This window comes from Rousettus aegyptiacus, unplaced genomic scaffold, assembly GCF_014176215.1.
Source record: "Rousettus aegyptiacus isolate mRouAeg1 unplaced genomic scaffold, mRouAeg1.p scaffold_m13_p_3, whole genome shotgun sequence".
Lineage (NCBI taxonomy): Eukaryota > Metazoa > Chordata > Mammalia > Chiroptera > Pteropodidae > Rousettus > Rousettus aegyptiacus.
The window spans coordinates 47630141-47642751 of NW_023416306.1; the positions used below are offsets into that span (position 1 = coordinate 47630141).

The 12611-nt window shown below is 41.5% G+C and overlaps 1 pseudogene; it reads right to left on the bottom strand.

Annotated features, from left to right (window-relative positions):
• Positions 1–5959: 5959 nt before the first annotated feature.
• Positions 5960–6078, bottom strand: LOC118600966 (annotated as a pseudogene).
• Between the last annotated feature and the right edge of the window lie 6533 nt (positions 6079–12611).

Below are 12611 nucleotides of genomic sequence, written 5' to 3' on the forward strand. Positions count from 1 at the left end.
TGTGAATTAAAGCCTCCTGCTCAATGTGTACGTTCACACAAATTATCTTCTCTGAACCTCATCTTTCTCATTGACCAAATGGGGCTCGTAACACAGACCTCATTATGCAGTTGTGAGCATTCCCTGAGTCAGCGGAGGCCTGGCTCATGCAAAGCACTCGACAATGGCCGATGTTACACATAAGGTGCTGAGATGCTCAACACTGGGCTCCTTGGTCCCACCACTGTAATAGACCCTGGGGATGGGTGGGGCGGGGGCAGGGCTAGGAGTCACCACTGTCCACATACACATTTCTCTAGTTTTCTGGAAGGATTAAGCCAGGTCTGTATCAAGGGCTTAAACATGAGACCTTTAAAAAAAAAAAATTAGAGAGACTCTTTCATGCTTTGTAAGTTGCAAAATGATATCATCTCCTGTCGACAGGCACTCTGGAAACAACCTATTTTGGTTATTTTTTCATCTATGAAGAGTGGAAAAAAGCCGTGACCCAAGAGCTACCTTCCATTTCCTTAAGCTTATTTTCTGTTCACTTCCTTTCCTGCCCCTTCATGTAACATTCTTCATCCTAAGAAGAATTCTTCTTCATCTGGAGGGTTTTTCCCTTTGAATAGTGTAGCAAATCCCTGGGAGATGAACGTGCAGAGCAAGGAACACAGGGAATGGCTGGTGAGTTGGTAAGACATATGGCAGAATTGCTTGCACCTCCCAGGGGCCAACACAGTGGGAAACATCTCACATCTCCAGCCCTTGAACTTCACTGAGAGCACTGACAGATCTCTGGCAAGTTTGATAATGTCCTTGTTTAACAGGAGGTTAGGGGTGCCTACACAAGGAGTCAATATGGTTGCCATTTGAACTAACCCTCTGGTACCCCTGAAATAAACACGATTTGATGAAAAGAAATAAGAAATTCCTAAGACTCCTTGGAATGTCACATTTATCCACAAACAATAAACTTGGAGAAGTCTTAGCTTTCAGGAGGTCTCTGATGTTCTGGAAAACTCCAGTTTCACAGGATCAAATAAGGACCCGAGAGTTGAGATTATCCATGTGTCCAGGTGATGAGAACAGAACAAAAAAGTAAAAGAATTACCAGCTGGATTTTCAAAGCGATCATGAGACATGGAGAAGCTGCCCAGGTTTTAATTATACTGGATGCGAAAGCTACGTATTTGCCAATAAGCCAGGCAAAGGAAGCTTGACACTGGCCAGGTTGAATTTCCAGCAAGGTACATGCAGATTTTGCCTTTACCCTCCAGTCTTAGAGATTGAAGCCTAGCCTATCATTATGTTTCATCAAACTATAAGGCATTTGTTCTTTTATGCAAAAACTATAAAAATATAAAATTAATATTCTTCCTTTTTTTTTTTTCCTGCCAAGAATGGCTCTGTGTCCCCAGGATGAGTCTTTTCAAAGAAGTCTTAAATACTCACTTGTTCCAAGGCAAGCTGCGCTAGTCACCCCTGGGCCTCAGCATGATCCCAGCAGCCTCTTAGAGATTAAAGGTGTATGCAGAAATAACTATCACAGATTGGTATAAAATAATTAATTTGTTAAATATTTATTGAAACCAGATACTATGCTAGATTCTTGGGTTATAGAGATATTTTTAATAATCCAGTCTTTTCTAAACAGATCATTATTATATTGTGTGAAGAGTGCATAATAAACTCTGTTATACATATAAGAAGTTTTAGTATCTAAAAAGAAGCTCTGTTAACTGAGTCTGGGAGCCAAGGAGCGTGTTGAGGAAGAAGACTGAGAAGATTTCCAGGGGAAGGCGACCAGGAGTTGAGTTTGAAAGAATGAGGAGGCATAAACGATTAAGGTGGAAACTGTATGAATCAAATGCAACTACAAACAGTTCGTGTTAAGTCGATAGCCAGAGGTCCACTGAGGTCACTAACCCTCTCACTTCACAGATGAAGAAACTGAACTCCATAAAAGCAAAGTGACATTCTAAATCAAACAGCTCCTTTATTGTACAGCTAAGACCAGACAGAATGTAGGATGTTTTCCTGAAGGGCGAAAATATGAGGCATAGTATTTCAGTTCTTTTACCTCAAAATCTACAGTGAGTGAAGCATAATCAAAAACATGCAGCCAGCTCATAACAGAAATAATCATTTCTGTGATAAGAACATACCCCTTCTTTATAAGAATGTTAAGAAAACCCAAAGGTTGGGAAAATGGACCCTGGAAGAAGGTTCATAGGAAGTTAATCTTGTATAAGCATAAGAAAGAGAAGTGTTCACCGTATTTCTTAACCCCTGAGAGCTCTGTAATGCCACTATCTATAAAAATGTAAAAACCATGTTTGCAACATATATGCATATGGGGGGGGGTGATCATTTAAAACATATTTTCTGTGGTATTTTGATCTCTTAGAATGGTTGTTGCCCCAGGCTCCAAGAGCCTCAGGGAAAGGGTGCAGACCAACTCTAATCATAAAGTTATTTTCATCTTTGAGGACCAAGACAATGGTCCTGGAAACCAAGGTTAAGGGAAGAGAAGTGAGTTTCTATATTCTTCGAGCTCCCATTAGCAAATCAGGAGCCAGGGCTGCTGGGCTAGCTCCTAAGTTTCTGTGAAACTTAAGTAGAGAAAACTCAGGACTTAATGTAAGGAGAGTCTTGGTTACATGGGATGCTCAGGGAGAAATCTGATTTCTAGGTTTGGGGGATCGGGGGGAGAAGAAAGTGGGGACAGGGAAGAGCCAAAAAGTCAAACATATTTGTTGATGATTTCTCCTTTTGGGAGTCATCTAAAGTGACTCCAATACTGAGGCTGGTGGCCTGTTTTTCATAGTGGAACCTGTGTGTTTTGTAGCTCCGGAGACACCCATTACACTGTATTCTTTGAGAGTGCTCCCCTCCCCGGAGTTGTGCAATGTTGTTGCTCTGTCCCAGGCGTGGCCTGGTGAACACTTCAGGTCTCCAAGAGAACTGGTAGAGGGAAGTGGCTAGAGAGGTGAGCCCAAGGATGAGCCTCTGAACCTTGGTGTGTTGGTCAAAGGGTCCGAAACTTGCTGCACAGCCTGGTGAAAAAACACAGAGATGCTCAGAAGAGGGCCAGGCCAGCAGCAGCCTGGGGCAGAAATAGGCAACTGCCAAGGGCATGGAATTATGGCAAAGGTCAGTCATGAGCATGGGGGACACCATTTCTTGCCATAAGGCTAGACAAGACCATCTTTAGGGGAGGCCAATTCTGAGGTTAGATTACCATGACCACCCCATCCCAGGTCTGCAGAGAGAGACAGTGCCTGGGCTAGCTGCCTCCCACGGCCTCGGTTCCCTCCTGCCTCCCCGCTGATCAGAAATACTCTCGAGCTTTCACCATCACTCAGAAACGTTCTTGAGAAAAGAGGGAGAAAAGGAGAGAAACAACTCTGTGTAAAGAGTTTATATTTAAGTGAATATTCGTCCAAAAGAGTCATTTTAATATGGAGACATTGCTGATTATTAAGCTAAGTTCTGTTCCTTTCTCTATTGCACATGACTGCTGTCTAGCAGGGTTGGAAGAGAAGCTGCTTATGAGGAAGATTAAATCGGTTAAGGAGTACAAAGAAGTTTCTTTTGTTTTTGTTTTTGCTAGTGTAGTGATGTATGTCTACATTTGCAATCCTGTTCTACCAGGTTAGTTTGTAACTCTTATCCCTTTTGATGAACAGCTCTTAAAATATTCTATTATAATTTGTCTGTTGCTCCTAAAAGTCTTCTGCTTTCCGAGTAAAGCAGAATTAGTTGCTGAGCACAGAAACTCTGAAACAGGGTTAAAGTGTGAGACTCTTGGGGCTGGAGGCAATTTGGGAGACCATCTCATGAATACAACATTTTTATTTTCAAAGAGGAAACTTCCGCCCAAGAAGCTTCCTGGAAGACTCTCTCTGGGGACTCTGAGTTGCTACAGAAGAAGTCTCACTGCCCACCTGCACATGCTAGAGGCCATGTCCCTGCTAAGCCCAGCTTTGCACCATCCCCAGCGATGTGCCAAACATTGAGTGAGCTGTCTTGAAACAGAACTACTCATTTAGCCGACGAATTTTACCCAATGACTTCAAGTTTACATTAGATGGAACAGAAAATCCACCAAGCTGAGCTCTGCCCAAATTCCTGATCCACAAAGTCATGAGACAAAAAAAAATGGTGTTTGTTGTGCAGTGACAGGCAACTAGTAAAGTAGAAAGTGCAACAGAATGTCAGGGAAGAAATATTTAATGCAGACTTTAGGGATCTCTGGGATGGGGGTGGTGGGACTTAAGGATAGGCAAGTGGAGATGGTGAGAGGCTTGGGAGGGTGTTCCCCTTGTAGGGAAGCAGTGCAGGTGGGGGCAGGTAGGGAATGTGCTGAGCTTGTCTTGGATGACTGGAGTGAGCCTGGTAGGGTAGAAATAGAAGCAGGAAGAGATTTTTGAAAAACATCACTGGTTAATGTCAGTACAATGCCTGAAATTGCAGAAGAAGGTTTTAAGGTGAAGGCCTTGCCTCTGGTTAATGCTTCAGTGTCAGAGGCTGTTAATTGCAATGTGATCAACAAATAGGTTCACCCGTCCAGGCTGAACTCTAACATGAGTTTTCTTTCTTTAGCGAGAGTATAAAAGGTGGGGCTTTCATTAAATCCATCTCAGCTATGGGTGGTTTTCTGGTCATGGATTAAACCTGAAACCTGCATTCAGAGGCTACCAGAAGGAGAATACATTGACCCTCTGGGTGGTCTTCCTACAATGTAACCACACGGCTATGTGTGCAGTTCTGAAATTCCTCTATTAAAGGTTATTCCTTTTCACCTTTCAGAATCCCCTTATTAAGGCATGACAGTTCTGTTCATTCATTTGTTCAAGAAATATTTCTTGGGAACCCGTTATGTGAGAGCCACCATTCCAGGCACTTTCCAACTCTGGGTAAGACAGACAAGTCCTGGTCCCGGGAAGCTTACATTCTAATGCGGGGAATCAATGGTAAACAAGTAAACAAACTAGATGATTGCAAGAGCTATATAAAAAGAAACCAGGGCACATAACCGAAAGTGACTGAAGCTAGGGGACAATATTTTGTAAATGGTCATGGAAGGCCTCTCTAGGGAGACAATGTTTGAATTGAGACCCAAATCTTAAGAACCAGCCATGTGACATCTGAGGGAAGGGCTCCTAGGATGAATGAAGTACAGAGACCTAGAGCTTGGAAGCCATTTAGTGTGTCCGAAGAACAGGAAGTGAGATTGGCATGGGGAGTGAAAGGGTGAGAGGCAGGGGAATAGATCAGGCGACACTGATCATGTAAAGTCTTGCGGGGCCTGGTGAGATGTTGGATTTCGTTTTAAGTTTTATGGCAAGAAAATGAAAGAGCATGACTAGGTTTACTTCTTAAACAGATTATTGGCTGATGGAATGAGTTATCAATATCAGTTATGAAGTTACCAGGATTAAGACTCGAGGTTGGCAGACATTTTCTGTACACGGCCAGAAGAGTAAATATTTTAGGCTCTAGGACAGTTTGGTCTCTGTTGCACAACTCAATTCTGCCTCATGAAAGCAGCCTTAATAAATAACACATGAATGAAATAAGTGTTGCTGTATTCCAGTAGAGCTTTATTTACAAAAACCAAAGGTGGGCTGGATTTGACCCACAGTCTGTATTATGCAGACCGCTAGATTAGATAATGGGGTGTGGAAAGGCAGATGAGCGCACCGAGCAGGGTAGTGGTGTCTGTTCAGAGGGAGCACGGAGAATGCTAATATTGAGATCCAAGACCACAGACTCTGAAACAGGGAGGGTTGGGAGGAGGTCAGCCTCAAAGCTTTCGTGTTTCTTTATGTTTCTTTTTTTTTTTATTTATTTCTTTTTTTATTTCTTTATTTATTTTTTTTTTTTTTTTTTTTAGGTGAGGCAATCCTTTGGTTGACCTCACAGATTGCAAGGCCCTTGTCAGTTTACGATCCCTTATTTTTAAAAATTTTTAAGCCTACAGCACCTGGTCTTCCTAGGGGGTCTCCCATCCAAGTACTAACCAGGCCCGACCCTGCTTAGCTTCCAAGATCAGATGGGATCCAGCTTGTTCAGGGTAGCATGGTTGTAGACAGCTTTCATGTTTCTTAATTTTCCAAGGGGCTTGTCCAGTGAGAGCACCCGTGTGCATGTGTCTGTGTGCAGGTGGTGGTATCCTGGGTGGTTGATTTCATGAGACCTGAAACTTAACAACTTGGAAAATCTTCTTTAAGAAAACGAATATAAATTATAAATACAAAATTAGGGACGGGGCCTTGAGAAAAACCTGCACAAAGTGACAGGCCCTGAAGCTTGAGCTTCATTAGCTGCAGGGTAAATCCGCCTCTGCTTGTGTATGTTTTCTCCCTGAGCTCATAGCAACAATCTGAGCCTCATTATTTTAAGTCACATTGTTTCAAAAAAGCCTCCTTTAGTGACATCTGGTGCATGACTGATACTTTGAAACACTCAGAATCCTAGAAAATGAAAGAGGCATCTTCTCTAGTGCCCTGCTATGTCTGATTTGTCCTTATAGGGTGCAGGTGCTCAGTCTCAACCCCGTCCCACAGTCCTTAATGATACAAACAGCAGCAGCTTGACATCACACTGCTGGCTTGTAAGGCTGACATTTGACTTGTGTCCTCACATCTCTGTCACCAAAAAATGATACAGGAACCGGAAAGAGGAGGTTTGGAGCCAGTGGCTGGTGAAAGGACGTCCGTTTGTGATGTCCCTTTGAATTCCTGCTCTGCCCTTTCCTTGTCATACAAATTGTCAATTAAATTTGCAAAAGGGAGAGAATGAGGGAGTAAAAATACGAAGTGCTTGACGTACATGGATTTCTTTGGAAACAGAAGTAGCTGAGTTCTGAAGCAAGAATGTGGAGGAGGATGTTGGAAGTGGGCGGGTGGTAAACAAAGCAGGTAAGGAGGTGGAAGCCATGGAAACTCGCAGAAATTGGGAGAAAGGTTTAAGCTTCTACAAGCGCTGGAATGAAAAGTTGGCTCCGACCTTAACTACTTTAATAAAACACAGAAGGGCCCCACCTGGCAGCTGTGATGGCAGCAGGAACAGCGTGTGCCCGGTGGAGTCCCTGTAGGAAGTGGCAGTAGCCAGCAGGCCCGGAATGTTGGTGGGCACCTGTGAGATAATCCCTGGAGACCCCTAGAAATATTGGGGGTTTTACCAAGGAGTTGAATTTCTGTGCAAGTAGATGTATCCTTGGAAATCAAGGAGATGTAGGTATAAAAGTAATATGAAATCACTAGAAACCACAGGACGGTGAAGCCTAGGGACATTGGGCTGTTGTGGGTGGCATATTTGTTTCTCCCATTTGATCATATAGCCACTGAGATCATGAACTTTGTCTTAATTCATTTTCATAACTCTCCTTGTTCCCCAGTTACTCATTCTATGTAACCCAGTGCCGAGCATAGCCCCAGACATATACTGTATTCATGCAGTCATTATATGTATATGTACATATACTCGGAAGTCTGTACACTGGTCCACACCATCCTTCATTCTTGACCAACTCTAGCTAGTTTCCTGGGTTTTTGGTCCCTATCTATCTGCCAGGAGAGAATTAATTAATGGTGCTATCATAGCATCATCCATGCTGACATTTAGAATTATAGAACGGCAGGGCTGGAAGGAAACTTTGAGATGGAGTCCCAAGCTTTTTTGATGACATCTGAGCTCCTTAAAAGAAAACCTGAGGCAGATTTCAATAACTCCCATTTATCTGAAATCTGAAAAAACAGCAAATGCAATTGACTGGAATTTTTCATACATTCTATGACATAGTTTTATATGTAAGAATATCTCATAGAGGGTAAAGGTCTTTATGGGATATCAAATTCTTTCACTTACATTATCTCATTGAATTGCAATATATGTATATTTTTTAGATAGCTAACAAGTTCTATTTTACAAAGGTTAAGTTACTTGCCCTGAATCATTCAGTTAGCAAATGCCAGCTGGTGTTGAAAGTGGTCTACCAGTTTTAGATTTAGTGTGTATCTACCACGTGATGAGAAGCTTACGATTCCATGAACAAGTGGGCAAACTGATTCCAAGCATCTATTTGGTAAGAAACATAGCTTCTAGGTTCTTTCAAACTCCTATTGCTTCTATAGTTCCAGAGCTATATGGTAAAATTCCAGATATAAGTTAGCACTGCTATTTCACTAAATCTCCTGGGATATGATAGGGTCTGAGCTTAGTGTTACCTTGAGTAAGGAGGATGTATTAGTTAACTGTTGCCGCTGTAACAAATTCTCACAAGCTTAGTGTTTTGAAAGTCTTATAGTTCTAAAAGTCAAAAGTCTCAAATAAGTCTTGCAGAGCTAAAATTAAGGTGTCAACAAAGCTGATTTCTCTTAGAGACTCCATGGGGTTGCTCTCTTTTTTGCTTCCAGCTCTGAAAGCTGATGGCTTTCTTGGACTTGTGGATCCACCACTCCAGTCTCTGTTTCTATCTTCACCTTGCCTTCTCTTCTGACTCTGATTCCTCCTGCATCCTTTTATAAAGACCCTTGTGATTAAATCAGGCCCACTGGATAATCCAGGATCACCTCCCTATCTCAAGATTCTTAATTTAATCACTCCACAAAGTCCCTTTTGCCATTTTACAGGTTCTGGGGGTTAGGGCGCGGCCATTATAGGGGCCATTATTTAGCTTACCAGAGAGGAGAATGTTATTGTCTTAATGTATCAGGCTAAGAGATTTTTAAAGAGAGATTTAAATTTTTTACTTGCCAAGGGATTTATCTAAGAAGAGAATGGGAAGGCTATAGTGCAAAAGACCACTTCATTCCCAGTGCAGGGGAAGAAGGTATCCAGTCTCTCTCTAGGGCATGAACCGTTGTCACAGGTGTTATCCCTCACCCCGCCCTTAGCCTCTGAGTTCAGAGTAGAGGTGGAGGTAGCTAGACTGGTATCTGTGAACAAAATTCCAGTTCTGGCCTTTTAGCCAATAAACGGAAGGAATGCCAAATGCCAGTATTTATGTGTATATTGGTCAGTCTTTGGGATCATTATTTTTGGAGGGTGGGGAAAGGCGAGAGTCTTAGCTTGAAAATCCCGGCTTTCTCTGTCCTAGGATTCAAGGTCTAAGCACATCCAGGGCCCATGGGGCTGACCCGCTAGACAACTTATTGCCTGCAGGATCAGGAGCCTGCTAGATAAGACTCATTTCTCTGGGAGGAAAAGGTAGAAGTCACATGGTCGAGGCACAAGAATTTGAATGGTATTAGGGGGTAGGGGCCATGTCTGTCACTCAGAGCATCCCCTGCACCAGCTCTATAAGCTCATGGCCAAGGATATTAAACAATGAGTACAATCCAAAAGAGGTACTTCTTTAAAATCCCCGGGAAACTTTAAGAATGCAGGAAAGCCTTCACTGTCTTGGCAGCCTGATGCCATGGGTTTGAGCAGCCACAGGAAGTGGCATAGGAGGCTTTTGTAGTACCCTCCTGGGTTCCTGGGCATTAGCTGGCAGTTAGCAGGAGAAGAGGACCACAGTAAAAGCATATTCCTAGGATTCTCCCAGGAGTAGTCAAAGGATGAAGAGATTCAAAGGTGAGCTGAAGCTCTTGAAATTTGCCAAGTTGCAATGAAACCAGAGAATACTTGTGGTGGAATGATAACTTAAAATATTAATAGCAGTCTTAATTTTTCCTGTGATTTTCTGTTACCCCACAACCCCCGGACCCTTCCTTGTTTCGAGCCCAGACTTTAAAGTTGTTCATTGCCATGGAGAATTGATGCTATGGCAAAAATAGAAAAAAAAGCTTTGAGTTTCAAAAGCCTAGCCTTGAGGATTCTTAAGGCATAAACAGTAGGTTTATACTAATACATGGTGAGTTAGGGGAAGGTATCTTACCTTGAGACTAGCTCAAATTTCTGGAATTTGGGTCAATGGGGGGTGGGGTAGAGAAAGATAGAAGGGAAGCCAGAGAGTGGGTTTATTGTGAATTGGTGGGAGGATGGGTTGTGTTTTTTCTACCTACTCTGATGGGAAACTGAAGCATGCAGTTTAAAACAAGTGAAATGCTAATAAAATGCGGGTACCATTTAAATATTGATTAGCTGTGTTCAAATGCAGAAAAAAAATCTGATTATTTGTACCCATGAAAAAAAATTTCCTGGTAACATTAGTATGTCATATGATTTCTCGATTGCAACAGAGATCAAAATACATAAAGAGAAAGTTAACAGCATAATCTCATCAGATCGGAAAGCAACTTGATTATTTTAAATTTTTTTCTTTAAGAAATATAGTATATTTTCAATTAGTCAAGATGCACTATGGGGAGGAAGAGACCTCAGGGGCTTAACACAGAGAAGTTTATTTCTCTCTCATGTTATATATCCAACACAGCTCTGGATCATACTGACTCCAAGACCCAAACCAATAGAGCGGCCATAATCTGGAAGTTTTCTGGCTGTCCTGACAAAGGGAAAGAAAGCCCCAGAAGTCTCAGATCAAGAGTTGAATGCTCTGGTTTAGGAGTGAAGGCTCATATTTACAACTCCTTAGCCAGAGCGAGTCACATGGCCTCTTCCAACACACAGAAGACAGGAAGTGACAGAAATGGGGTATTAGAAAAAGTCGATGAGCTGCACTAATGACCACCGCAGTTACCTAGGAATAGGACCATGGATACATCAATACATGACTAGGTTAGTTATTGGATATGTGAACTTTGAACTCAATCAATAAGCACGTGTTCCAAAGTCAAACAATCAAAGCAGATTTTGGTTGGAAATTAGATAGGATATAAAAGAAAGCATGACAAATGTTAACACACATGTAGCCTGCAGCACATTATTTAAAAAAAAGAATCAAAGCTAATTGTAGGATTACTAAAGTATCAAAACATTTTATTCAATGTTATATATTTCTATAGTGATACATACAAACACACACATTTATATAATTTGTTTATTTACTGCAATTTACATGAGAATTGATGCAATTACCCAGATAATTTAAAAGTAAAGGCATCCTGTGTCCTTTATTTGCGCATCTGAGATAAACAGTTTTATTGTTTGTCTTTTTTTTTTTTTAAAGACAATTTTTAGAGCAGTTTTAGGTTTACAACAAAATTAGGAGGGAGGTACAGAGATTTCCCACATGTCTTCTGGCCCTAAACGTGCTTAGCTTCCCCCATTATCAACATCACTTGCAAAGTGGCACATTTTTTTTACTAAAGCATGCCTCAGTTTCCCAGGTAAGGGTGAGAGATTACAAAAGGTATTATGGGCAATGGCAGATCATTTTGAATCTGGGTCCCTCCACTGTAACCAGAGGAACAAGTCAACCATCGCTGCATAAACTTTGGTTGAGGAGATTTACTGCATGAAATAATTTCATGATATAAAACGAAGTTTGAGGTCTTTCTTAAAGCTGATGGCTTTAATAGTCATAATTCTTAATCTGCTTATAGAATATTCTAAGGAGCACATTATGAATAAGGAAGAAAGAGAGAATAGGGAATCAACAGACCTGGGATCAAATCCCAGCTACTAAACTGATTAGTTGTGTGATCTTGGGCAAAAAGCTTAATTCTTCTATCCTTACTCTGACAACTATAAAAATGGGAATAATAAGATGTTGTTGTGGTGATTAAATGAGATAATGCATGTAAAGTGCTTAGCACACAGGGTGTTTAGCACATTGGGTGTTTAATGAGTGGTGGTAGTTGCTTTTGTCATTACTATTATTTGGCAGATTTATGAAATGGAAACAACTCTAAGGTAGAAAAATTATTTTAAGAGAAGAAAGGAATAGACCCTGGGTGGAACCTGAACCTACTAGCTATGGAGTGATTGAGATATCCAGTATCAGCATCGGGTAACACAGCAATACAATTTTCTGCAACGAAATTGCTTGTTTCAGCCAGAGGGTAGGGAAAAAATAGAATTAAGCCGTGTTTGCTCTTCTGTTGCATCCAATGCAACACATATTTGTTGAGCACAAAGAAGTAAGAGGTAGTATGACTGAGAGAGGAAAGTGTACAGAATTCAAAAACAGGTGAGGCTAGTTTGAACCTAGCCTTCCCTCTTCCCAATGTTATAAAGTGGAAGAAGATAGTTGTTCTCTCTTCCCCTCAGTAACTCACATCTGTAAGAAGGTTTTGGCAGTCAAACTGGGTACACTTCCCTGCAGTTTAACTAACACGGGACTGTTGTGTGTAACAAAAATAGTCAACACACAGTAAGTACTTACAAAGTACTTATATGTATTAATGCATTCACTGTGAAACTATAGTGGTTGCTATGACTACCTTAATTAGACAGATGAAACATTTCAGTCACAGAGAAGGTAAAGTCCCACATTTAATATGCAGCAGAGCTATGCTTTGAGACTGGGAAGTTTCCAGAAGCTGTGCTCTTAACCAATAGCCTACATTGCCTCTTGTGATAGTGAGTGCAAAGCCAAGCATCATGTACACAGGAGCTCTTCCAAAGTTATTACATCTCTTCTATATCATGGGAAATTCACTTTGCCTTTCCTGCGCAAATTCTACACATCGATCAGGATGCAGCCAAAGGCCACTTCCATTAAAAAGCTTTCTTGTATCACTCAGTCCACTCAGTTCTCTTTTCCTCTTGAACCC